General features: G+C 47.2%; 1 long non-coding RNA gene across 1 annotated transcript; it reads right to left on the bottom strand.

The window, feature by feature from the left end:
- Positions 1–19,269: 19,269 nt before the first annotated feature.
- Positions 19,270–22,544, bottom strand: LOC131899424 (uncharacterized). The gene is made up of 4 exons (XR_009376087.1): positions 22,249–22,544; positions 22,087–22,162; positions 20,412–20,477; positions 19,270–20,162 (listed from the first exon to the last, which is right to left on the bottom strand). It is a non-coding gene; the product is annotated as an uncharacterized LOC131899424 (long non-coding RNA).
- Positions 22,545–23,088: the final 544 nt, after the last annotated feature.

Genomic DNA, 23,088 nt, shown 5'->3' with positions numbered 1-23,088 from the left:
GTCCCTCTTCATCCATCTTTCCTCCTCACACCTCTTCTCTTCCTCTTTCCTCATCTCACTACCATCCTATTCTCTCTTCTCTCCTCATCCATCTTACCTCCACACCCCTATTCTTACCCTTCTCACCTCATCTCAGTTTTCTCCTCTTCTCCCTTCCCTCCTCATCCATCTTTCTCCTCACCCCTCTTCTCATTCCTCTAACCTCATCTCACTTGACTCCTCTTCTCTCCTCACTCCTCATCCATGTTTGCTCCTCACACAACTTCTCATCCTTCTTACCTCATCTCTCTTCCCTCCTCTTCTCTCCCCCCTCTGCTTCCATTTTTCCTCCTCACCCCTCTTTTCATTCTTCTTACTTCATCTTACTTCCCTCTCCTAAACTCTTCTCTCCTCATTCATCTTTCCTCCTCACCACTCTTCTCATCCTTCTTACCTCATCTAACGTCCTCCTCTTCTCTCCTCCCTCCTCATGAATATTTCTTCCTCACACCTCTTCTGATCCTTCTCACCTCATCTCACTTACCCCCTCTACTCTCTTCCCTCCTGATTCATCTTTCCTCCTCACACCTCTTCTCATCTTTCTTACCTCATCTCACTTCTCTCCCTCCTCCTAATCCATCTTTCCATCTCACATCTCTTCTCATTCCTCTTACCTCATCTCTCTTCCCCCTCTTCTCACCTTGATACTCATCTATCTTTCCTCTTCACCACTCTTTTCATTCCTCTTACCTCATTTCACTTCCCTCCCCTTGTCTCCTCCCTCCTAATCCATCTTTCCTCCTCACCCCTATTCTCACCCTTCTTACCTCATCACAGTTCTCTCCTCCCTCCTCGTCAATATTTCCTCTTCACACCTCTTCTCATTCCTCTAACCTCATCTCACTTCCCTCCTCTTCTTTCCACTATCAGCATCCACTTATCCTCCTAAACACTCTTTTCATCCTTCTTACCTCATCTCACTTCTCTCCTCTTCTCTCCTCCCTCCTCATCCATCTTTCCTCCTCACCTTTCTTTTCATTCCGCCAACCTCATCTCACTTCCCTCCTCTTTTTTACTCCCTCCTTATCCATCTTACTCCTTACCCCTTGTCTCACCCTTCTTACCACATATCACTTCCCTGCTCTACTCTTCTCACTCCTGATCCATCTTTCCTCCTCACACCTCTTCTCATCCTTCTTACCTCATCTCACTTTTCTCCTTCCTCCTCATCCATCTTTCCTCCTCACCTCTATTCTCATCCTTATTACCTCATCTCATTTCCCTACTCCACTCTCCTCTCTCCTCATCCATCTTTCTTCCTCACCACTCTTCTCATTCCTCTTACCTCATGTCACTTCCCTCCTCTCCTCCCTCCTCATCCAACTTTCCTCCACACCCCTCTTCTCATTCCTCTTACCTCATCTCACTTCCCTCTTCTCTCCAGATCCTCATCTATTTTCCTATTCACCCCTCTTCTCATTACTCTTACCTCATTTCACTTCCCTCCTCTTGTTTCCTCCCTCCTAATCCATCTTTCCTCCTCACTGCTATTCTCAACCTTCTTACCCCAACTCAGTTCTCTCCTCCTTCCTCATCAATCTTTCCTCCTCACACCTCTTCTCATTCTTCTAACCTCATCTCACTTCCCTCCTCTTCTCTCCTCCCTCTTCATCCATCTTTCTTCTTGACCCCTCTTTTCATTCCTCTAACCTCATCTCACTTCCATCCTCTTTTCTACTCCCTCCTTATCCATCTTACTCCTTACCCCTTGTCTCACCCTTCTTACCACATATCACTTCCCTCCTCTACTCTCCTCACTCCTGATCTGTCTTTCCTTCTCACACCCTTTCTCATCCTTCTTACCTCATCTCACTTCTCTCCTACCCACTCATCCATCTTTCCTCCTCAACTCTCTTAAAACACATCCCTCCTCTTATATCCTTCCTTTTCGTCCATCTTTCCTCCTCACCCCTCTTCTCATCCTTCAAACCCCATCTCACTTCCCTCCTCTACTCTCCTTTCTCCTCAAGCATCTTTCTTCCCCACCCCTCTTCTCATTCCTCTTACCACATCTCACTTCCCTCCTCTTCTCTTCTCCCTCATAATCCATCTTTCCTCCTCAGGCCTCTATTTATTCCCGTAACCTCATCTCATTTCCCTCCTCTTCTCTCCTCCCTTCTCATACTTCTTTCCTCCTCACCCCTCTTCTCATCCTTCTTACCTCATCTCACTTGCCTCCTCTTCTCTCTCCCCTCCACATCCATTTTTCATCCTCACTTCTCCTCACATTTTTCTTACCTCATCTCATTTCCCTCCTATTCTCTACTCCATATTTCCCCCTCACATCTCTTCTCATTCTTCTCACCTCATCTCACTTCCCTCGTCTTCTTTCCTCCCTACTCACCCATCTATCCTCCTTACCCCTCTTCTCATCCTTCTTATCTCATATCACTTCCCTCATCTACTCTCCTCCATCCCGATGCATCTTTCCTCCTCACACCTGTTCTCATCCTTCTTACCTCATCTCACTTCTCTTCTTCCTCCTCCTCCATCTTTCCTCCTCACCTCTCTTCTCATTCCTCTTACCTCAAATCACTTCCCTCCTATTCATTCCTCCTTCCTCTTCGATCTTTCTTCCTAACCCCAGTTCTCATCATTTTTACCTCATCTCACTTCTCTCCTCTTCTCTCCTCCCTCCTCTTCCATCTTTCCTCCTCACCCCTATTCTCACCATTCTTACCTCATCTAAGTTCTCTCCTCTTCTCTCCTCCTTCCTCATAAATCTTTCCTCCTCATGCCTCTTTTCATTCCTCTGTCCTCATCTCACTTCACTCCTCTTCTCTCCTCCCTCCTTATCCATCGTTCCTCCGCACCCCTCTTCTCATCCTTCCTACTTCATCTCAATTCTGACCTCTTCTTTCCTCTCCTCACCCATCTTTCATTCTCACCACTCTTCTCATTCTTCTGACCTCACCTCACTTCCCTCTCCTCTCCTCTCTCCTCATCAAACTTTCCTCCTCACCCCTCTTCTCATTCCTCTTACCTTATCTCACTTCCCTACTCTTCTCTACTCCCTCCTTGTCAATCTTTCCTCCTCACCCCTCTTCTCATTCTTCTTACCTCATCTCACTTCTCTCCTCTTCTCTCCTCTCTCCTCATCCATTTTTCCTCCCCAGCCCTCTTCTCATCCTTCTAACCTCATCTCACTTCACTCCTCTTGTCTCCCCCTTCCTCATCCGTATTTCCTCCTCACACATATTCTGATCCTTTTCATCTCATCTCACTTCCCTCCTCTTCTCTCTTCCCTCCTCATCCATCTTTCCTCCTCACCTCTTTTCTCATCCTTCTTACCTCATATCACTTGCATCCTCTTCTCTCCTACCTCCTCATCCATCTTTCTTCCTCACCCCACTTCACATCCTTTTTACTTAATCTCACTTCCCTCCTCTACTCTCCTCCCTCCTCATCTATCTTTCCTCCTCACACCTCTTCTCATCCTTTTTACCTCATCTCACTTCCCTCCTCTTCTCTCCCCCTTCCGCATCCATTTTTTTTCCTAACCCCTCTACTCATCCTTCCTACCTCATCTCAGTTCCCTCCTCTTCTCTCCTCCCTCCTAATCCATCTTTCCTCCTCAGCCCTCTTCTCATACCTCTTACCTCATCTCACTTCCCTTCTCCTCTCTCCTTCTCTCCTCATCCATCTTTCCTCCTCACGCCTCTTCTTATAACTCTTATCTCATCTCACTTCCCTCCTCTTCTATCCTCCCTCTTTTTCCATCTTTCCTCCTAACCCCTCTTCTCATACTTTCTACCTCATCTCACTCACACTTTTTTCTCTTCCATCCTGTTCCATCGTACTCTTCAGCAAGTTCATTCCTCTAACCTCATGTCACTTCCCTCCTCCTCTCACCTCCTACCTCACCCATCTTTCCTCCTCACCCCTCTAGGCATTCTTCTTACCTCATCTCACTTCTCTGCTCTTCTCTCCTGTCTCCTCATCCTACTTTTCTCCTCACCCCTCTTCTCATCCTTATTACCTCATCTCACATTCCTCTTGTTCTCTCCTCCTCCCTCATCCATCTTTTCTCCTAATGACTCTTCTCATCCCTCTTACCTCATATTACTTCCCTCTTCTTCTCTCCTCTCTCCTCATCCATTTTTCCTCCTCACCCCTCTTCTCATCCTTCTTACCTTATCTCAACACCCTCGTCTTTTCCCCTCTCTCGTCATCCATCTTTCCTCCTTACCCCTCTTCTCATTCCTCTTATCTCATCTCACTTCCCTCCTCTTCTCCTCCCTCCTCATCCATCTTTTCTCCTCACCCTATTCTCAGCCTTCTTTCCTCATCTCAATTCCCTCCTCTTCTCTGCTCCTTCCTCATCAATCTTTCCTCCTCACACCTCGTCTGATTCCTCTTACCTCATCTCAATTCCCTCCTCTTCTCTCCTCTCTCCTCATCCATCTTTCTTCTTCACCCCTCTTCTCATTCCTCTTACCTCATGTCACTTCCCTCCTCTTCTCTTCTCTCTCCTCATCCATCTTTCCTCCTCACCTCTCTTCTCATCCTTATTACCTCATCTCACTTCCCTCCTCTTCTCTCTTCTCTCCTCTTCCATCTTTCCTCCTCACCCCTCTTCTCAGCATACTTTCCTCATCTCACTTCCCACCTCTTCTCTCTTCCCTCCTTATCCATCTTTTCTCCCCACCCATCTTCTCAACCTTCTTTCTTCATCTCACTTCCCTCCTCTTCTCTCCTCCCTCCTAATCCATCTTTCCTACTCACCCCTCTTCTCATTCCTCTTACCTCACCTTACTTCTCTCCATTTTTCTCCTCCTCCTCTTCTCATCCTTCCCTCCTCTTCCATCTTTCCTCCTCACCCCTCTTCTCATCCTTCCTACTTCATATCACATCCACTCTTCTCTCCTTTCTCCTCATCCATCTTTCCTACTCACACCTCCTCTCATCCTTCTAACCTCATCTAAATTCCCTTCTCTTCACTCTTCCATCCACATCCATCTTTCTGCCTCACCCCTCTTTTCTTCGTTCTTACCTCATATCACTTCCCTCCTTTTTTCTCCTCCCTCCTCATCCATCTCTCCTCCTCACCCCTCTTCTGATCCTTCTTACCTCATCTCACTTCCCTCCCCTTCTCTCCTCATCCACCTTTCCTCCTCACCCATCTTCTCATCCTTCTTACCTCATCTCACTTCCATCTTCTTCTCTCCTCCCTCCTCATCCAAATTTCCTCCTAACCTCTCTTCTCATCCTTCTAAGCTCATCTCACTTCCCTCCTCTTATCTCCTCTCTTCTAATCCATCTCTTCTCCTCACCTCTCTTCCTATCCTTCTTACCTCATCTCACTTCCCTCCTCTTCTATCCTCCTTCCTCATACATTTTTCTTCCTCACTCCTCTGTTGATTCCTGTTTTCTGATCTCACTTCCCTCCTCCTCTCCTCTCTCCTCATCCATCTTTCCTCCTCACATCTCTTCTCATCTTTCTTACCTCATCTCACTTCCCTCCTCTTCTTTCCTCACTCCTCTTCCATCTTTCCTACTCACCCCTCTTCTCAGCCTTCTTACCTCATCTCACTTCCCTCCCCTTCTCTCCTCTCTCTCCTCATCCATCTTTCCTCCTCACCCCCCCTTTTTTTTTTGTTTTTCGAGACAGGGTTTCTCTGTGTAGATTTGCACCTTTCCTGGGACACACTTGGTAGCCCAGGCTGGCCTTGAACTCACAGAGATCTGCCTGGCTCTGCCCCCTGAGTGCTGGGATTAAAGGCGTGCGCCACCACCGCCCGGCACTCACCCCTCTTCTGATTCCTCTTTCTTCATCTCACTTCCCTCCTCTTCTCTGTTCTCTCCTCATCCATCTTTCCTCCTCACCCCTCTTCTAATCCTTCTTACCTCAACTCACTTTTCTCCTCTTCTCTTCTCCCTCCTCTTAAAACTTTCCTCCACATCCCCTTCTCAGCCTTCTTTCCTCATCTCACCTCCCTCCTCTTCTCTCCACTCTCCTCATCCATCTTTCCTCCTCACCCCTCTTCTCATCCTTCTTACCTCATCTCACTTCCCTCCTCATCTCTCCTCTCTCCTCATCCATCTTTCCTCCTCACTTCTATTCTCATTCCCCTTACCTCAAATCACTTTCCTACCCTTCTTTCCGCCATCCTTATTCATCTATCCTCCTCACTCCTCTCATGCATCATACTTCATCTCACTTCCCCCCTCTTCTCTCAGACCTCCTAATCCATCTTTCTCTTAACCCCTTTTCTCATTCCTTTTACATAACCTTACTTCTCTCATCTTTTCTTTTCCGTCCTCTTCCATGCTTCCTCCTCACCTCTCTTCTCATCGTTCTTACCTCATCTCACTTCCCTCCTCTTCTCTCCTCCCTCCTCTTCCATCTTTCCTCTTCACCCCCTTCTCAGCCTTCTTTCTTCATCTCACTTCACTCCTCTTCTCTCCTCCCTCCTAATCCATCGTTGTTCCTCACCCCTCTTCTCATTCCTCTTTCCTCACTTTACTTCTCTCCATTTTTCTCTTCCCTCCTCTTCCATCTATGCTCCTCACCCCACTTCTCATCCTTCTTACTTCATATCACATCTATGCTCTTCTCTCCTTCCTCCTCATCCATCTTTCCTACTCACACCTCCTCTCAGCCTTCTTTCCTCATCTCACTTCACTCCTCTTCTCTCCTCTCTCCTCATCCATCTTTCCTCCTCACCCCTCTTCTCATCCTTCTTACCTCATCTCACTTCCCCCCTCTTCTCTCCTCCATCCTCATCCATCTTCCTCTTAACCCCTCTTCTCATCCCTCTTACCTCATCTTACTTCTCTGCTCTTCTCTCCTTTCTCCACATCCATCTTTCCTCCTCATGCTTCTTCTAATTCCTCTTACCTCACCTCACTTCCCTCCTCTTCTCTCCTCCCTCCTCTTCCATCTTTCCTCCTCACCCCTCTTCTCATTCCTCTTACCTGATTTGACTTCTCTCCTCTTCTCTCCTCCTTGCTCATCCATCTTTCCTACTCACCTCTATTCTCATACCTCTTACCTCATGTCACTTCCTTCCTCTTCTCTCCTTGCTCATATCTATCTTTTCTCCTCACCGCTCTTCTCATTCCTCTTACCCCATCTCCTTTCTCTCTTTTTCTCTCCTCACTCCTCTTCCATCATTCCTCCTCACCCCTCTTTTCAGCTTTCTTTCCTCATCTACTTCCTCACACTTCTCTCCTCCCTCCTTATCCATCTTCCTCTTCACCCTTCTCATTCCTCTTACTTCATCTCAGTTCTCTCCTCTTCTCTCCTCCCTCCTCATCCGTATTTCCTCCTCACCCCTCTTCTCATCCTTCTTACCTCATCTCACTTCCCTCCTCTTCTTTCCACGCTCCTCATCCATCTTTCCTCCTAACACCTCTTCTCATCCTTCTTACCTCATATAACTTCCCTCCTCTTCTCTTCTTTCTCCTAATCCAACTTTCTTCCTCACCCCTCTACTCATCCTTCTTACCTGATCTCTCTTCCCTCCTCTTCTCTCCTCTCTCCTCATCCATCTTAACTCCTCACCCCTCTTATTATCCTTCTTACCTCATCTCACTTCCCTTCTCTTCTCTCCTCCCTCCTCATCCATCTTTCCTCCTAAGCCCCTTTCTCTTTCTTCTTACCTAATCTCACTTCCCTGCTCTTCTCTCCTCCCTCCTCATCCATCTTTCCTTCTCATACCTCTTCTCATCCTTCTTACCTCATCTTACTTCCCTCTGCTTCTCTCCCTTATCCTCATGTATCTTTCCTCCTCAACCCTCTTCTCATCCTACTTACATCATCTCACTTCCCTCCTCTTCTCTCCTCCCTCTTCTTCCATCTTTCTTCTTCACCCCTCTTCTCATTCCTCTTACCTGATTTGACTTCCCTCCTCTTCTCTACTCCCTTCTCATCCATCTTTCCTACTCACCCCTATTCTCATACTTCTTACCTCATCTCACTTCCTTCTTCTTCTCTCCTCGCTCATATCTATCTTTTCTCCTCACCCCTCTTCTCATTCCTCTTACCCCATCTCATTTTTCTCCTCTTCTCTCCTCCCTCCTCTTCCATCTTTTCTCCTGACCCCACTACTCAGCCTTCTTTCCTCATCTCACTTCCTTCCTCTTCTCTCCTTGCTCATATCCATCTTTTCTCCTCACCCCTCTTCTCATCCTACTTACATATCTCACTTCCCTCCTCTTCTCTCCTCCCTCCTCATCCATCTTTCCTCCTCACCCCCTTTCTCATCCTTGTTACCTCATCTTACTTCTCTCCTCCCTCCACATCCATCTTTCCTCCTCACCCCTCTTCTGATTCCTCTTACCTCACCACACTTCTCTCCTCTTCTCTCCTCCCTCCTCTTCCATCTTTCCTCCTCACCCCTCTTCTCATTCCTCTTACCCCATCTCACTTCACGCCTCTTCTCTCCTCCCTGCTCATCCATCTTTCCTACTCACCTCTATTCTCATACCTCTTACCTCATCTCACTTCCTTCCTCTTCTCTCCTTGCTCATATCCATCTTTTCTCCTCACCGCTCTTCTCGTTCCTCTTACCTCATCTCATTTCTCTCCTTTTCTCTCCTCACTCCTCTTCCATCTTTCCTCCTCAGCCTTCTTTCCTCATCTACTTCCCCACTCTTCTCTCCTCCCTCCTCATCCATCTTCCTCTTCACCCTTCTTCTCATTCCTCTTACTTCATCTCAGTTCTCTCCTCTTCTCTCCTCCCTCCTCATCCATCTTTCCTCCTAAGCCCTTTTCTCTTCCTTCTTACCTAATCTCACTTCCCTGCTTTTCTCTCCTCCCTCTTCATCCATCTTTCCTTCTCATACCTCTTCTCATTCCCTTTCTTCATCTCACTTCACTCCTCTTCTCTCCTCATCCATCTTTCCTCCTCACCCCTCTTCTCCTTCCTCTATCCTCATCTCCCTTCCCTCCTCTTCTCTCCTCCTTCTTCTTCCATCCTTCTTCCTCACCCCTCTTCTCATTCCTCTTACCTGATTTGACTTTCCTCCTCTTCTCTACTCCCTACTCATCCATCTTTCCTACTCACCCTTATTCTCATACTTCTTACCTCATCTCACTTCCTTCCTCTTCTCTCCTCGCTCATATCTATCTTTTCTCCTCACCCCTCTTCTCATTCCTCTTACCCATCTCAGTTCTCTCCTTTTCTCTCCTCCCTCTTCTTCCATCTTTCCTCATGACCCCACTACTCAGCCTTCTTTCCTCATCTCACTTCTTTCCTCTTCTCTCCTCTCTCCTCATCCATCTTTCCTCCTCACCCCTATTCTCATTCCTCTTACCTCAAATCACCTTCCTACTCTTTTCTCCTCCATCCTTATCTATCTTTTCTCCTCACTCCTCATCCTTCAGACCTCATCTCACTTCCCTCCTCATCCATCTTTCCTCCTCACATCTCTTCTCATTCCTCTTACCACACCTCACTTCCCTCCTCTTCTCTCCTCGTTCCTCTTCTGTTTCCTCCTCACCCCTCTTCTCATCCTTTATACCTAATCTTACTTCCCTGCTCTTCTCTCCTCCCTCCTCACACATCTTTCCTCCTCACCCATCTTTTGATTCCTCTTTCCTCATCTCACTTCCCTCCTCTTCTCTCCTCCCTCCTCTTCCATCTTTCCTCCTCACCCCTCTTCTCCTTCCTCTAACCTCATCTCACTTCCCCCTCTTCTCTCCTCCCTCCTCATCCATCTTCCTCTTCACCCCTCTTCTCATTCCTCTTACTTCATCTCACTTCCCTCCTCTTCTTGCCTCCCTCCTCATCCATATTTCCTCCTCACCCCTCTTCTTATTCCTCTTACCTCACCTCACTTCCCTCATCTTCTCTCCTCCTTCCTCTTCCATGTTTTCTCCTCACCCATCTTCTCATTCTTCTTACCTCATCTCACTTCACCCCTTTTCTCTACTCGCTTTTCATCCATCTTTCCTCCTCACATCTCTTCTCATAACTCTTACCTCATCTCACTTCCCTCCTCTTCTCTCCTCCCTCCTCATCTATCTTTCCTCCTCACCCCTCTTCTCATCCTACTTACATCATCTCACTTCCCTCCTCTTCTCTTCTCCCTCCTCATCTATCTTTCTTCCTCACCCCTCTTCTCCTTCCTCTTACCTCATCTCTGTTCCCTCTTTTTCTCTTTTTCCTCCTTATCCATTTTTTCTCCTCACCCCTATTCTCATCCTTCTTACCTCATCTCATTTCCCACCTCTTCTCTTTTTCCTCCTCATCCATCTTTCCTCTTCACTGCTCTTCTTATTCCTCTTACCTCATCTTCGTCTCTCCTTTTTGCTCCTCTATCCTCATCCATCTTTCCTCCTCACCCCTCTTCTCATCCTTCTTACCTCATCTCACTTCTCTCCTGGCTCCTCATCCATCTTTCCTTCTCACCCCTCTTCTCATTCCTCTTACCTCATCTCACTTCCTTCCTCTTCTCTCCTCATTCCTCATCCATCTTTCCTTCTCGCCCTTCTTCTCATCCTTCTCACCTCTTCTCACTTCCTTTATCTTCTTTCCTCACTCCTCATCCTTCTTTCCTCCTCAACCCTGTTATCATCCTTCTTACCTGATCTCACTTCCCTCCTCTTCTCTCCTCCCTCCTCATCCATCTTTCCTCCTCACCCCTCTTCTCAGCCTTCTTTTTTTTTATCTCACTTCCCTCCTCTTCTCTCCTCTGTCCTCATTCATCTTTCTTCCTCACCCCTCTTCTCATTCCTCTTTCCTCAAATCACTTTCCTACTCTTCTCTCCCTATCCATCTTTTCTCCTCACCCCTCTTCTCATCCTTCTTACCTCATCTCACTTCCCTCCTCTATATTCTTCATTTCCCTTTCTCTTGTTCCTCTTTTTCTCTCCCTACTCCTCCCTTCACTTCCCTCCTTTCTTCTTCTGTATCCTTCCTCCTTTCTTCCCAACCACCCTCCTCATGTTTACCCTATTCTGTTTATTCTTCCTTCCTGCTCTCCCCTTCTTTCCTCTTTTTTCTTCTCTTCGTTTTCTCTCCTCTTCCCTCTTTCCTGTTCTCTCGTCTTCCCTCCTTTCACCTTGTCCATCCTCTTTCTTATCTCCAACTTCTGTACTCCCTCTTCTTCCCTCCTCTCTGCTCTCTCCTACTTCTTCTTCTTCCCTGTCCCCTCCCCTTTCTCCCTCTTTTTCCATCTTCTCCTTCTTCCCGTTCCCTCCCCTTCCTCCCTCTCTCCTTTTCCATCTTCTCCCTCTCTCTGCCCCTCCCTTTCTTCCCTCCCTCCTTTTTCATCTTATCCCTGTTTCTGCCCCCTCCCTTTCCTTCCTCCCTCCTTTTCCATCTTCTCCCTCTCCCTGTTTGGCTTCTCTTCCCTCCTCTATCTTCCTCTTCTTTCCTCTTTCTTCTTGCCCTCTTTCCCTTTCCTTTTCACTCCTCCATCTTTCCCTCTTTTTACTTCCTCCCTCTCTTCTGTCTTCCCTCTACCCCTTTCCCTCCTCTCTGATCCTCCCTCCTTTCTCTTCCCCTTCCCTGTTTCATTCTCTCCATCTTCTCTCCTCCCTCGTATTCCATCTTCCCTCTTCTTCCCACTTCCATCCATCTCCTTTGCTACTCCCTCCTCTTTTCTATTCCCCCCTCTTTCTCCCTTCCTCCTCTCTTCTGTTCTTTTCCTCTCTCCCTCCTCTTCCCCCCAGCCTCTTCCTTTTTTCCGTTTCAAGCCTCCTCTCTGTACTTCCCTCCACTTCCTTCTTCAATCCTGTTCCTTCCTTCCTCTTCTCTCTGCTTCCCATATCCCTCCTCTCCCTATCTCTCTCCTCTTCACTCCTCTTCTCTCCAGACCTCCTTACTCTTCCCCCTTCTTCCTTCTTCTTCTCTCTGCTGTCTTCTTCCCTCTTTCCCTCCCTCCTCTTCCCTCCTTTCCCCCTTCACCCTTCCTTCCTTCCTTCTTTCTTTCCTTCCTTCCTTCCTCTCTTTCCTCCTCTCCTCTTCCCTCCTATTTGCTCCTGTCCCCCTTCTCTCCACATTCCTCTTACCACCTTTCTTTCCTCTCTCTTTCTCCTTTCCTCAGTCCTCTTCCTTAATTACTTCTATTCTCTCCTCCCTCCACTTCCCACATGCCTCCTTTTCCATATACCTCCTCTTCCCTCCTCCCTTCTCTTCAGACTTCCTTTTTCTTCCGTATTCCCTCCTCTTCCTTAACCCCACTCTTCCCTCATCCCTTCTCTGTCTTTTAATTTCTCCCTCCTTTTCTCTCACCCTCCTATCACTCTTCTCCTCCCTACTCTTTCCCCTCTTCTCTGCTCCATTGTCTTCTCTCTTCCCTCTCCCTCATTCTAACACTTTTGTCTCTTTGCCTTATCTTACCTCCTTTTTCTTCTCTCCTCCTTCCTCTTCCCTTCACTTTACCCCATCTTTTCCCCCAACTCCTTCATCTTCCATCATCTTCACTACTTCCTCCATTTTCCTACTTGCTCTCTTTCCCTTCTTTCTTCCTTCCTCCCACCTCTTCCCTCCTTCCACTTTGTTTTTACTTTTCATCCATCCTCCTTTCTCCGTGCTCCCTCCTGTTCCCTCCTCCCTGCTCTTTCCTCCTGCACTTTTCCCCATTCCCTCCTCTTCCCTTCTGTACTCTCCACTTTCCCTCCTCTTCCCTTCTTACTCCCCTCTTCCCTCCTGTACTCCCCTCTTCCCTCCTCTTCCCTCCTGTACTCCCCTCTTCCCTCCTCTTCCCTCCTGTACTCCCCTCTTCCCTCCTCTTCCCTCCTGTACTCCCCTCTTCCTTCCTCTTCCCTCCTGTACTCCCCTCTTCCCTCCTCTTCCCTCCTGTACTCCCCTCTTCCCTCCTCTTCCCTCCTGTACTCCCCTCTTCCCTTCTCTTCCCTCCTGTACTCCCCTCTTCCCTTCTCTTCCCTCCTCTTCCCTCCTGTACTCCCCTCTTTCCTCCTCTTCCCTCCTGTACTCCCCTCTTCCCTCCTCTTCCCTCCTGTACTCCCCTCTTCCCTTCTCTTCCCTCCTCTTCCCTCCTGTACTCCCCTCTTCCCTCCTCTTCCCTCCTGTACTCCCCTCTTCCCTCCTCTTCCCTTCCATCCTTCCTCCTATGCTTTATTCCCCCTTCCCCTTTTCCTTTTTTCTCCTCTTTCCTCCTGCCTCCACTTTAATCCTCTCTCCTCCCCATTTCCTTTTCTATCTTCCCTCTTTTGCCTCCTCCCAACACTTCCCTACACCCTAATCTTCCCTACTTTCCCCACTCTTTCCAATTCCTGCCCTCTTCCCTCTCCCTTTCCTTCTACCTTCTTACCTCCTCTTCTCTCTTCTCTCCCCTTCCCCCTCTCTACTCTTCCCTCCTCCTCTGCCTTCTTTCCTCACCCCTTCATCTTCCCTTCTATTCCTTTCTCTCCTCTTCCCTCAGCATTCTCTTCCCTCTCCATCCTCCTCTTCCAACCTCAATCTTGTTCTCTCCTCCCGCTACTTCCCTCTTCCCTTCTTTCCTCACTTTCCTTCTCCCTCCTCTTTCGACTCCCCTCTTCCTCCTCCTTCCCTGTTCCACCCTCATAGCTCCTCTTCAGTCATCCCTGCTCTTCTCTCCTCTCTCCTACTCCCCTTCCTCTCCTTATCTCTTTAGTTCGTTCTCTCTCCTGTGTACTCCGCTTCCTTCCTCACCCTTCCTCTCTACTCTTCCCTCTTGCCTCTCCATCCTTGTCCCTCTTCTCTTCTAAGTTCCCCTCCTCTTCCCTCCCCTTCTCTCTTATTCCCTCCCTTGTTTTTCTTCATCCTTTCTCTTCCCTTTAGGCCTTCCCTCCCCTCCTTTTCCACTTTCATCTTTTCCTTCTTCCCTCCTCTTCCCTCTTCCTTCCTCTTATTTCCTCTTCTCTCTTCCCTCAGTTCCATCCTCTTTGATCTTCTCCATCTCCTTCCCCTTCCCTCTTCTCTTCCTTCTTCATGCCTCTTAACCTCTCTTCCCAATCTATCAACTTAACTCCACTTCCCTTTTCTTCCTTCTTTCCTCCTCTTCCCTCTTCCTTCCTTTCCCCCACTTTCCTGCTCTCCTTTCCCCTCATCCTCTTTCCTCTTTCTTCCTCCCTCCTTATCTCTCCTCCTCTTCCCACCCCTTCCATCTACTCTTTTCTTCCTCAGTCCCTGCTCTTTTCTCATCCTTCTTCTTCCCTTTTCCTTCTCTTTTCACTTCCTTGCTTTTCCCTCCTCCTTATTCCCTACCCCTCTTCCTCTCTTCTTTTCTCTCTCATTGCCTCTTCCCTGCTTTTTCCTTCCAACATTTCCCTTACCCCTCCTCCTTTTTCCTCCTCTTCCATCTTCTGTCCTCTTCCCATCACCACACTTTTACCTTATCTTTGCTTCCCTCCACTTTAATCATCCTTCCTCTTTCCTCCTCTTTTCTCCTTGCTCCTCTACCCTCTTCATCCACTTCCATTGTCTCTCCTCTTTCATCCTTCCTTCTCTTCCCTTGCATTCCCCTTTCCCACCTCATCCCTACTATATCCTTTCCTCTCTCTTTGCCTCCTCTCTCTTTTCTTCTCTTCTCTCCTCTTTTATAATTCTACCTCTTCCTTTCTCCCTTCTCTTCCATTTTCCTCCTTGTCTTGTTTCCCTCCCCTTCTTCTTTCTACCTCTCTGCTATTCCCTCTTTCCTTCCTCCTCCTCACTGCTCCCTCTTCTTCCTTCCTTCCTTCCTTCCTTTCTTCCTTCCTTCTTTCTTTCTTTCTTTCTTTCTTTCTTTCTTTCTTTCTTTCTTTCTTTCTTTTTTTCTTTCTTTCTTTCTTTCTATTTCTCTCTTGCTCCCTCCTCTTCACTCCTTCCTCCTCTTTATTGCTACCTCCTCTTTCCTCTTTCTTCTTCCGTCCCTTTCCTGCCTCCCTTCTCTTCCCTCCACCTTCTTTCCTTGTCCTCCTCCTTCCTCTGTGCCCCTCCTCTCCTTTCCATCCACACCCCCATCTTCTCTCATCCTCTTACCTCCTACCTACTCTATACTTGTCCCTCTCCCTCCTCTTCCCTTTTCTTCTCTCCTCTCTTCACCCTCCTCTTCTCTCCTCCCTCCACTTCCTTCCACATTCTTTCTCTCCTCCCTCCTTTTTCTCTTGTATACACCCTCCCCTTGTCTCTTACCTCCCCTTCCCTGCACCCTCCTCTCCCATACTTCTTCTTCCTTACTCTCTCATCTCTTCTCCATTCTCTTCCTTTCTCTTTCTCCTCCTTTCACTTCCTTGCTTTCTACTCTTCCTTCTTCCTTTTTCTTCCTTCTTCTCTCCTATTCCATTCATTCTTTTCTATCCTCCATCCTATTAACTTCCTCCTCTTCCCTCTTCTGCCTTCTTATTTATTCCTTCTTTTCCCTCCTCATACTTTCCTCTTTCTTCCTGACCATTCCTCCATCCAATCCCCCCTCCTCCTTCCTCTATCACCTTCCTTCTCTTCTCATCTTCCCTCCTTGTCTGTCTTCCCTCCACCCTCCTCTCTCCTCTTCCTACCTCTCTCTCCATCTTCTTCCTTCTGTCCTTCCTCCTTTTTCCTCCTACTCCTTCTTTCCTACTCATTCCTCATCCACCTTCTTTCCTCCACTCTCCTCTCTCCTCTTCCCTCATCTGTCACTTCCTTTTTCCTCCTCTTCTCTTATTTTCCCTCTTCCTCCTCTTCCTTCCTCTACCTCTTCGCCCTCTTTTCTCGTCTGTTTTCCCTCTTCCCTTCTCTGTCCTCCATCCTTTTCCTCTGTCCTCCTTCCTCCTCTTCCCTCCTCATCCTTCCTCACTCCTCTGTTCTCCTCTCTTCACTCCACTTCCCTATTTCCTGATCTGCTCTACTCTTCACTCACCTTCCCTATTTCCCTTCTTCCCTCCTCTCTCCTCTTCCCTCTTTCACACTCCTTTTTCCTCTTTTCTATTCTCTCCACTCCTTCCTCGTCTTGTCTCTTCCCTCTTTTTTATCCTCCCTCCTCTTCCTTTCCTCCTCCTCTTCCCTCCTCCCTCCTTTCTTCTCCTCTATTTCCTCTTCCCTATCTATTTTCTTTTCCCTCCTCTTCCCTTCCACCCCTTCTTCCCATATTTCTCTCTTCTTGGTCATCCTGTTCCCTCTTTCCTCCCTTACCCTCTGTCTTCCTCTCTTTTCCTAGTTCTCCCCTTCTCTTTCCTTCTACCTTCCTCTCTTTTCCTAGTTCTCCCCTTCTCTTTCCTTCTACCTTCCTCTCTTTTCCTAGTTCTCCCCTTCTCTTTCCTTCTACCTTCCTCTCTTTTCCTAGTTCTCCCCTTCTCTTTCCTTCTACCTTCCTCTCTTTTCCTAGTTCTCCCCTTCTCTTTCCTTCTACCTTCCTCTTTGTCTCCTTCCCTCTTATTTCCTCTTCACTGTTCCCCACTCTTCCCTCCTTTCTTCTTCCACTCTCCTTTTCAATCCTCCCTCTCCTCTCCATTTTTTCTCCTCCATTCTCTTCCCTTTTCCCTACTCTTCTTCCTTCCTCTTCCCTCCTCCAACCTTTTCCTCTGTCCTTTCTCCTCTTTCTTACCCCATGCTTTTCCATCCCCCCTCTTCTTTCCACTTCTCTACTCTTCCATATCTTCCTCTTCCATTTTCCCTTCCCTTACCTCTCCTTTCCACCTTCCTCTAGCCTCTGTTTCCATTTTGCTGCCTTTTTCCTCTTCTCTCCTTCTACCTTTTTCCTCCTTCCACCTTCCACTCTTTCTTTTCCTTTGCTCATTTATCTTCTTCCATCATCCATCCTCTTCCCTCCTTTTCTCTTTTCTCCTCCCTCCACCCAATCTTCCCAAACTTCACTCCTCCCTCTTTTTTCCTCTTCCCCTCCCTCCTCTTTCATCTTCCACCTTCTTTCCTTCTCCTTCCTCTTCCATCCTCTTTTCTCTTCCTTGTCCCTTTTCTGCCCTCCTCTTTCCCACTCTTTGTTCATCTTCCTTCTCTCCTCCATCCTCTTCTTCCTCTCCTCTTCCCTCCTCTCTCCTCTCTTCCTCCTTACTCCTTTATATTCCCTCATCTCTGTTCTTCTGTCTTTCAATCCCTTGCCTCTTCTGTCCTTTTCCCTCCTTTCTCTTCCCTCCCTTCCCTTCCAACTTCCCTTTTCTTCCATCCTCCTTCTCATTTCTACTTCCCTCCACCTCCTACTTATTTCCTCTTCTCCTTTCTTTCTATACCCTCTTCCCTTTTCTCTCCTCCCCACTCTTCAACCCTCCATCTTCCTCTTTTTCTCCTCTTCCCTATTCTTTCCTCTACCCACTCTTTCCTCTTCCTTCTTTTTCTCTTCACTTCTTACCTCCCTCTTCTTCATCACTCCTCTTCCTCCACCCCTCCTCCTTCTACCCTCTTCTTCTCCCCTTATCTTTCCTTCAGTTCTCTTCCTATCTCTTTTCACTTTCACTAATCCTATTTTTAGATCTTCTTTTCCCATTCTCACTCCCTTTTCTTCCATTCTCCCTCTTCTTTCCTCCTTCCTTATTTCCCCCTCCCTCCTGTTCCATCCTCCCTCCTCTTCCTCCTCTTCTTTTCCTCTCTCTCTATCCTCATCCCTTCCCTCTGCCTTCCCCTTCTCACTTCCCTCCTTTTCCCTCTTCTCTCCAGTTTTATCTCTCTCTTCCTCCCTACTATTACCTCATTTCCTCTTCCTTCACTTCTTCTCATATCTTTTCTCTTCTCTTCCCTCATTGCTCCTCTTTCCTTCTCTTTGCTCTTTCTCCTCTCTCCTCCTGTCTCCTATTCCCTCCTCCTTTATCCCTCCCCTTACTTTTTTTCCATTCTATTTCCTCCTATCTCCCTGTGGTGGTTTGAATGAAATTGGCCCCCACAGGTTAATAGGGAATGGCACTAGTAGGAGGTGAGGCCTTGTTAGAGTAGGTATGACCTCATTGGAAGACTTGTGTCACCGGAAGTGGAGTTTGATGTTTCAAATGTTCAAGGCAGGCCCAGTGTCACTCTTCATGCAGCATGCCAATCCAGATGTAGAACTCTCAGCAACTTCTTCAGCAACCATGTCAGCTTGCATGCTGCCATGTTTCCTGGCATGATAATGGACTAAACCTCTGAACCTGTTAAAGCCAGCCTCAATTAAATGCTTTCTTTCTAAGAGTTGCAATGGTCAAGGATTCTCTTCACAGCAATAGAAACCCTAAGAGACTCCCTTTCCTACTTCCTCCTCTTTCCTCTTCTTCCATCAACTCTCCTTTCCTCCAGCCTCTTCCCTCTTCCCTCCACATACCTTCCCTTTCCTCTTTCTACCTCTCTCCTACTCCCCCTTTATCCCTCTTCTTCACTTTTTTCTCTTCTCATCTCTCTTACCTCCCCTTCCCAACTTCCTTTTCTTCCCTCCTCCTGCCTTTCCCTTCTCTCTTCCCTTCTCTTGCCTCCACCCTCTCATTCCCACTTTCTGCCTCTTCTCTCTACCTTTCTTCCTCCACTCACATTCCCTCTTCCCTCATACTTCTTCCCTACCCTTCCATCCTTCCATTTTTCCTCTTAACTCTAGTATTCACTTCTCTTTACTCTTGCTACCTTTGATGCCCCTCCATTCTCATTCTTCCTCTTCTCTCTCCTTCCCTACTCCATCATCTTCAATTCACCCTCCTCTTCCTTCCTCCCCCTCTTCTCTCCTCCTCTTCTTCTCTCTTTTCTTTTCTTAATGCTTCTCCTCTTTCCTCCCTTGCATGCCAATTCACTTCTCTTCTCCTCCCTTCTGTCTTTTCTCTGATTCCCTCATCCTTCCTCATCACTTCACACCTTTTCCCTCCTCTTTCCTCTTCTCTCTTCACTCTTCCTCCACTTATCTCATCTTCTCTCTTAACTCCTCTTCCCTCTTTTCCCTCCTCCTCTTCCTTCTTACTTTTCCTTCTATCTTCCGCTCTCTCCTCTTTCCAGTTCTTCATTCTTCTATCCTCTTCTCCTTTCTCTCCCTCTCTCCTGGTCTTCTTTTCCTACTGTTCCCTATCCCCTCCTCCTCAATCCCTTTCCATCTTCTTCCCTCCTCTCTCCTCCCTCCTTTGTCCTCTTCCCTCTTTTCTTCTCCTTCTCCTACCCCTCTTTTTAATCCCTCCTCTCTGCTCTTCCATAATCATCCCTTGTAGCCCCTCTTGCCTATTCTGTAGTCTTCTCTCCTCTTCACTATCCCTCCTCTTCTCTCTTCCCTTCTTTCTCCCATATTCTCTTCCATCCTACCTCACATTTCCACTTCCTTCCTCTTACCTCTTCCTTCATCTTCTCTCTACCTTCTCCTCCCTCCTCATCTCTTTCCATCTCTTTCCTCTTTTTTCTATCCCCTCCTGTTTCCCCTCTTCTTTGCTCCATCTTCTTCTCTCTTTCCCCTCTCTTCTCCTAACACTGCTGTCTCCTTGCTTTTTCTCACCTCCTTTCTCTTCTCTCCTCCTATTTCTTCTCTTCACCTTACCCCATCATCTTCCCTCCTCTATCCATGCCTTTCATCTTCCCTCTCTCTCCTCTTTGTTCTCTCTCCTCTTCCATCTTTTCCCTATTCCTTCATCTTCTCTCCTTTCACCTCGTACATTCTCCTTCTTCTTACCTCCATCCTTTTCTACACTCCCTCCTCTCCTCTCCTACTTCTTCTTCCCTACTTCCTCTACTTCCTTCCTTCCTCCTCTTCCATCTCCCCCTCTTCTTGTTTCCCTCCTCTCCTCTCTCCTCCTTCCTTTCTCGCTTCTCTCTTCTTACTTTCTAGTTTTCTCCTCTTTCTTTTTTCCCTACCCCACTTCATGTCTTCTTTCCCTCTATCTCCTTTCTGCTTTGTGTTCCTTTCTCTTCTGTCTTCTCTTTTTTCTCCTCTTCTGTCTTCCTCCCTCCCTCCTCATTCCTCCTTTCTCTACTTCCTTTCCCTCTTTTCTCCTCTTCCAGATTACCTTCACTCTCCTATTCCCTCCTCCTTCCTCTTCCTTCCTCTTCCCTACTCCCTCCAATTCTCTACTTGCTGTCTTCCCTTCTCCCTCCTCTTCCCTCCTACCACTTTGGTTTTTACTTTCATCCCTCCTCCTTTCTCCATGCTCCCTCCTGTTCCTGCCTCCCTGCTCTTTCTCCCTGCCCTTTCCCCTGCCTGCTCTTCCATTCTCTCTCTTCTCTTGTACTACTTTTCCTCCATCACATTCGCTTACCTCCTCTTCCTTTCTGTAATTCTTGTTCTGTTGGAACCTTCAGCTTGTTTCTGCTCCTTTCCTGTTTCTCCAAACCCCATCCTCAGAGACTCTACAACAAAGAAAAATTATCAAAAAGTCCAGTTCCACATTCATGGTGGTTGTGGTAGCTCATCCCCTAAAGCCAACAGCTGCCCAAGTCCCCACCCAAAGCATATCATACTTGGGCAAAAACCCAGCTTGTGGCAGTCATGTCATCGCCCCTTGACTATGGGGTACATAAATGCCCCATTTTTGTTCAGCCATGTGGTTTTCTCCTGTCCCTTCCCCTACCTTGGTCTCTGGGAGATGGAGTACTCACCTGGGAGCTGCTTTGCCCAGAAAAAACCTGGTCTTCTATTTTTTTAATTCAGCTCGATCTGGCTTACTGCATCAGAGGAGAAACGTATTATTGGGGTACAGAAAACCCATTACTCCTTCCTCTTCCCTCCTCTGTGACTTTCCCCTCCCTCCCATTCCTTCATACTTTTCTTCCCTCTGCCCTCCTCTCTCCTCTTTCCTTCTCTTCTTTATTCTCTCACTTTCTTGCTCCCTCCTCTTCCCTCCTCCCTCTTATGCTTTCTTCCCTCTTCCCCCTCTTCCTTCTTCCCTCCTTCCCCCACCTTCATCCTCCCTCCTCACTCCTATTCTCTCTTCCATCTTTCCTCCTTTTCCCTCCTCTCTGCACTTCCCTAGACCCTACTGTTTCCTACTTCTTCCACTGCCTCCAGTTCCTGCCCTCTTTCCTCTCTCCCTCTCTTTCCTTCTTCCATTTACCTCCTCTTCCTTCTTCTCTCCTTCCTCCCTCTCTCCTCTTCCCTTCTCATAGCTCTCACATCCTTTCCACCCTTCCTCCCTCTTCCTCATCCCCTTCTGTCTTCCCTCTTATTCCCTTTCCTTCCGCTCCCCTCATCCCTCCCCTTCACTCTTTCCTCAGCTTCCTTCTTCCCTCCTCATTCACCTTTCCTCTTGTTTTCTCAGTCTTCCTTATCCTACCTCAATCCTGTTCCCTCCTCACACCACTTCCCTGTTCAGTTTCCCAATTGCTTTCTTCTCCCTCTTCTTCCCTTCTCCCTCCTCTTCCCACTTCCCCTACTTCCTTCTTCCGTGCTCTTCCCTCATGTCTCCTCTTCAATCATCCCTGATCTTATCTCTCCTTCTTCCCTCTTCTGTCCTCATCCATCCCACCTCCCCTTACCATTTCACTCCTCTTGCCCCTCCCTCCTCTTCCCTCTTCTCTCATAACTTCCCCTCCTCTTCCTTCTACTCTATTATTTCCTCACTTCTCTTCCTTCTTCCCTTCTCTTCCCTCATTTTCCACTTACATCTTCTTCCCTCTTCTTCTTATCTCACCTTCCCTCTTTACTCCTATTCCTTCCTCTTTACTTTCTCTTCCCTTTACCCTCCTGCTCTCTCCTCTTCCCTCTTAACCTCCCTTCCCTATCTATTCTCATAACTCCACTTCCCTTTCATCCATCTTTCCTCCTCTTCCCCCTTCCTTTCTCTTCCCTCTTCCTTCCTTTCCCCTCTTTCCTCCTCTTCTTTCCCTTCTCCTATTCCCTAATCAGTTCTTGTATTGGGTAGCTGTTCTGTCTATGACCTTGAAGCACCACCCTTAGAGATGCAGCAGGCAACTGCTCCACCAGCCTATGACCTTGAAGTACATGGCCCTGGGGCGTGGCCTCATGGACCCATAAGACCTGAGATTCACATATGCATCTTTCTCTTTACTCCCTCATGGGACTTGGATGTGGGACTGATTCAAGCAGCCAGAACAGTGTTCCAGAATGTGTGTCAATTCTGTTCCATATGTGAGTTTTTGTCCATAATAAATTCATTGCCCTTTAAACAGTCTCCATAGATTTCTTGCATTAAGTCCTCTTCCCTGCTCCATCCACATCTCTCTTACTCTCTCTTCCATGTTCCCTCCTCTTCCTTCTTCTTTCTTCCTCCCTCCTCCTCTCTCTTCTATCCTCTTCTCTCATGTACCCACTTACCTCTTCCTTCTTCAGTCTTCTTTCATCATTGTCCACAGTCTTCCAATATCCTGCTGTAGCATGAATTCTAATGGGTCTTAATAATAAAAACTGAGAGTCAGATATCAGGGTGAAAGCTGAAAGATCAGAGAAGCAGAGCAGTCAGCCACTAGAAAGACTTACCTCTAAGAATCCTCAGACTGAAAGGGTTGAGCTCCTGTCTCCACTCTGCTTTATCACTTCTTCTCTCTGCTCAGCCATGTCACTTCCTGTTTCCTCCTCCCAAGTGGTGGTATTAAAGGTGTGTACCACCACTTCCTGGCCTCTAGTGGCTAGCTCCACACTCTGATATCCAGGTAGGCTTTATTTGTTAGAGCACAAACAAAATATCACTACATTTCCCCCTTTTTAATCTAAAATAAAAAGGTTATAACTAATAAAAGAAAAAGTATATATAATAAGTATAATAACTGTATACAATATATACAGTCAATAAGTATATCAACAATATCTAGTTCATTAACACTTGACAAATTCAGAGAAAATACTCCATATCTATCCTATCTTGGTGAATCCAAAAGGTTGTACCTAATTCACTTTCTATTCTAACTTGCATTACCAAAATTATTTTTTGATGTCTCTCAAGTTTATACACTTTATATCCTCAATAGTAATTTTCTTTTCTGAATCTGGTAACAAGGAAAACTAGCTATAAGTCTTCAACTCCATCAGAGACCTGAGAAGGAAATAATGTTACCTGAGTAAGCAGGAAGTGCAAGCAAGCGATTACCAAAAAATGTGAGAAATGACAGAAACAGTTGGCTGCCTGGACAATCACCCAAGTTTCCTCTGTAATGTTGGGGCATCCATCTTCAACCTGCAGGTCTAGAATATCTGACAGACATTTCTGTGAAGCAGGATAATTGAAGGACTGTCCTTTGTCTTGGCAAAGTTTGGCAGTCACTTTCTTTTCTGTCCTGCTTATGTAATTTGGATAGCATAATGTCAGCAGTTGAGGCAAGG

The sequence above is a fragment of the Peromyscus eremicus genome, chromosome X, assembly GCF_949786415.1.
Source record: "Peromyscus eremicus chromosome X, PerEre_H2_v1, whole genome shotgun sequence".
Classification (NCBI taxonomy): Eukaryota; Metazoa; Chordata; class Mammalia; order Rodentia; family Cricetidae; genus Peromyscus; species Peromyscus eremicus.
This window is presented reverse-complemented; position numbering and strand designations above follow the sequence as displayed.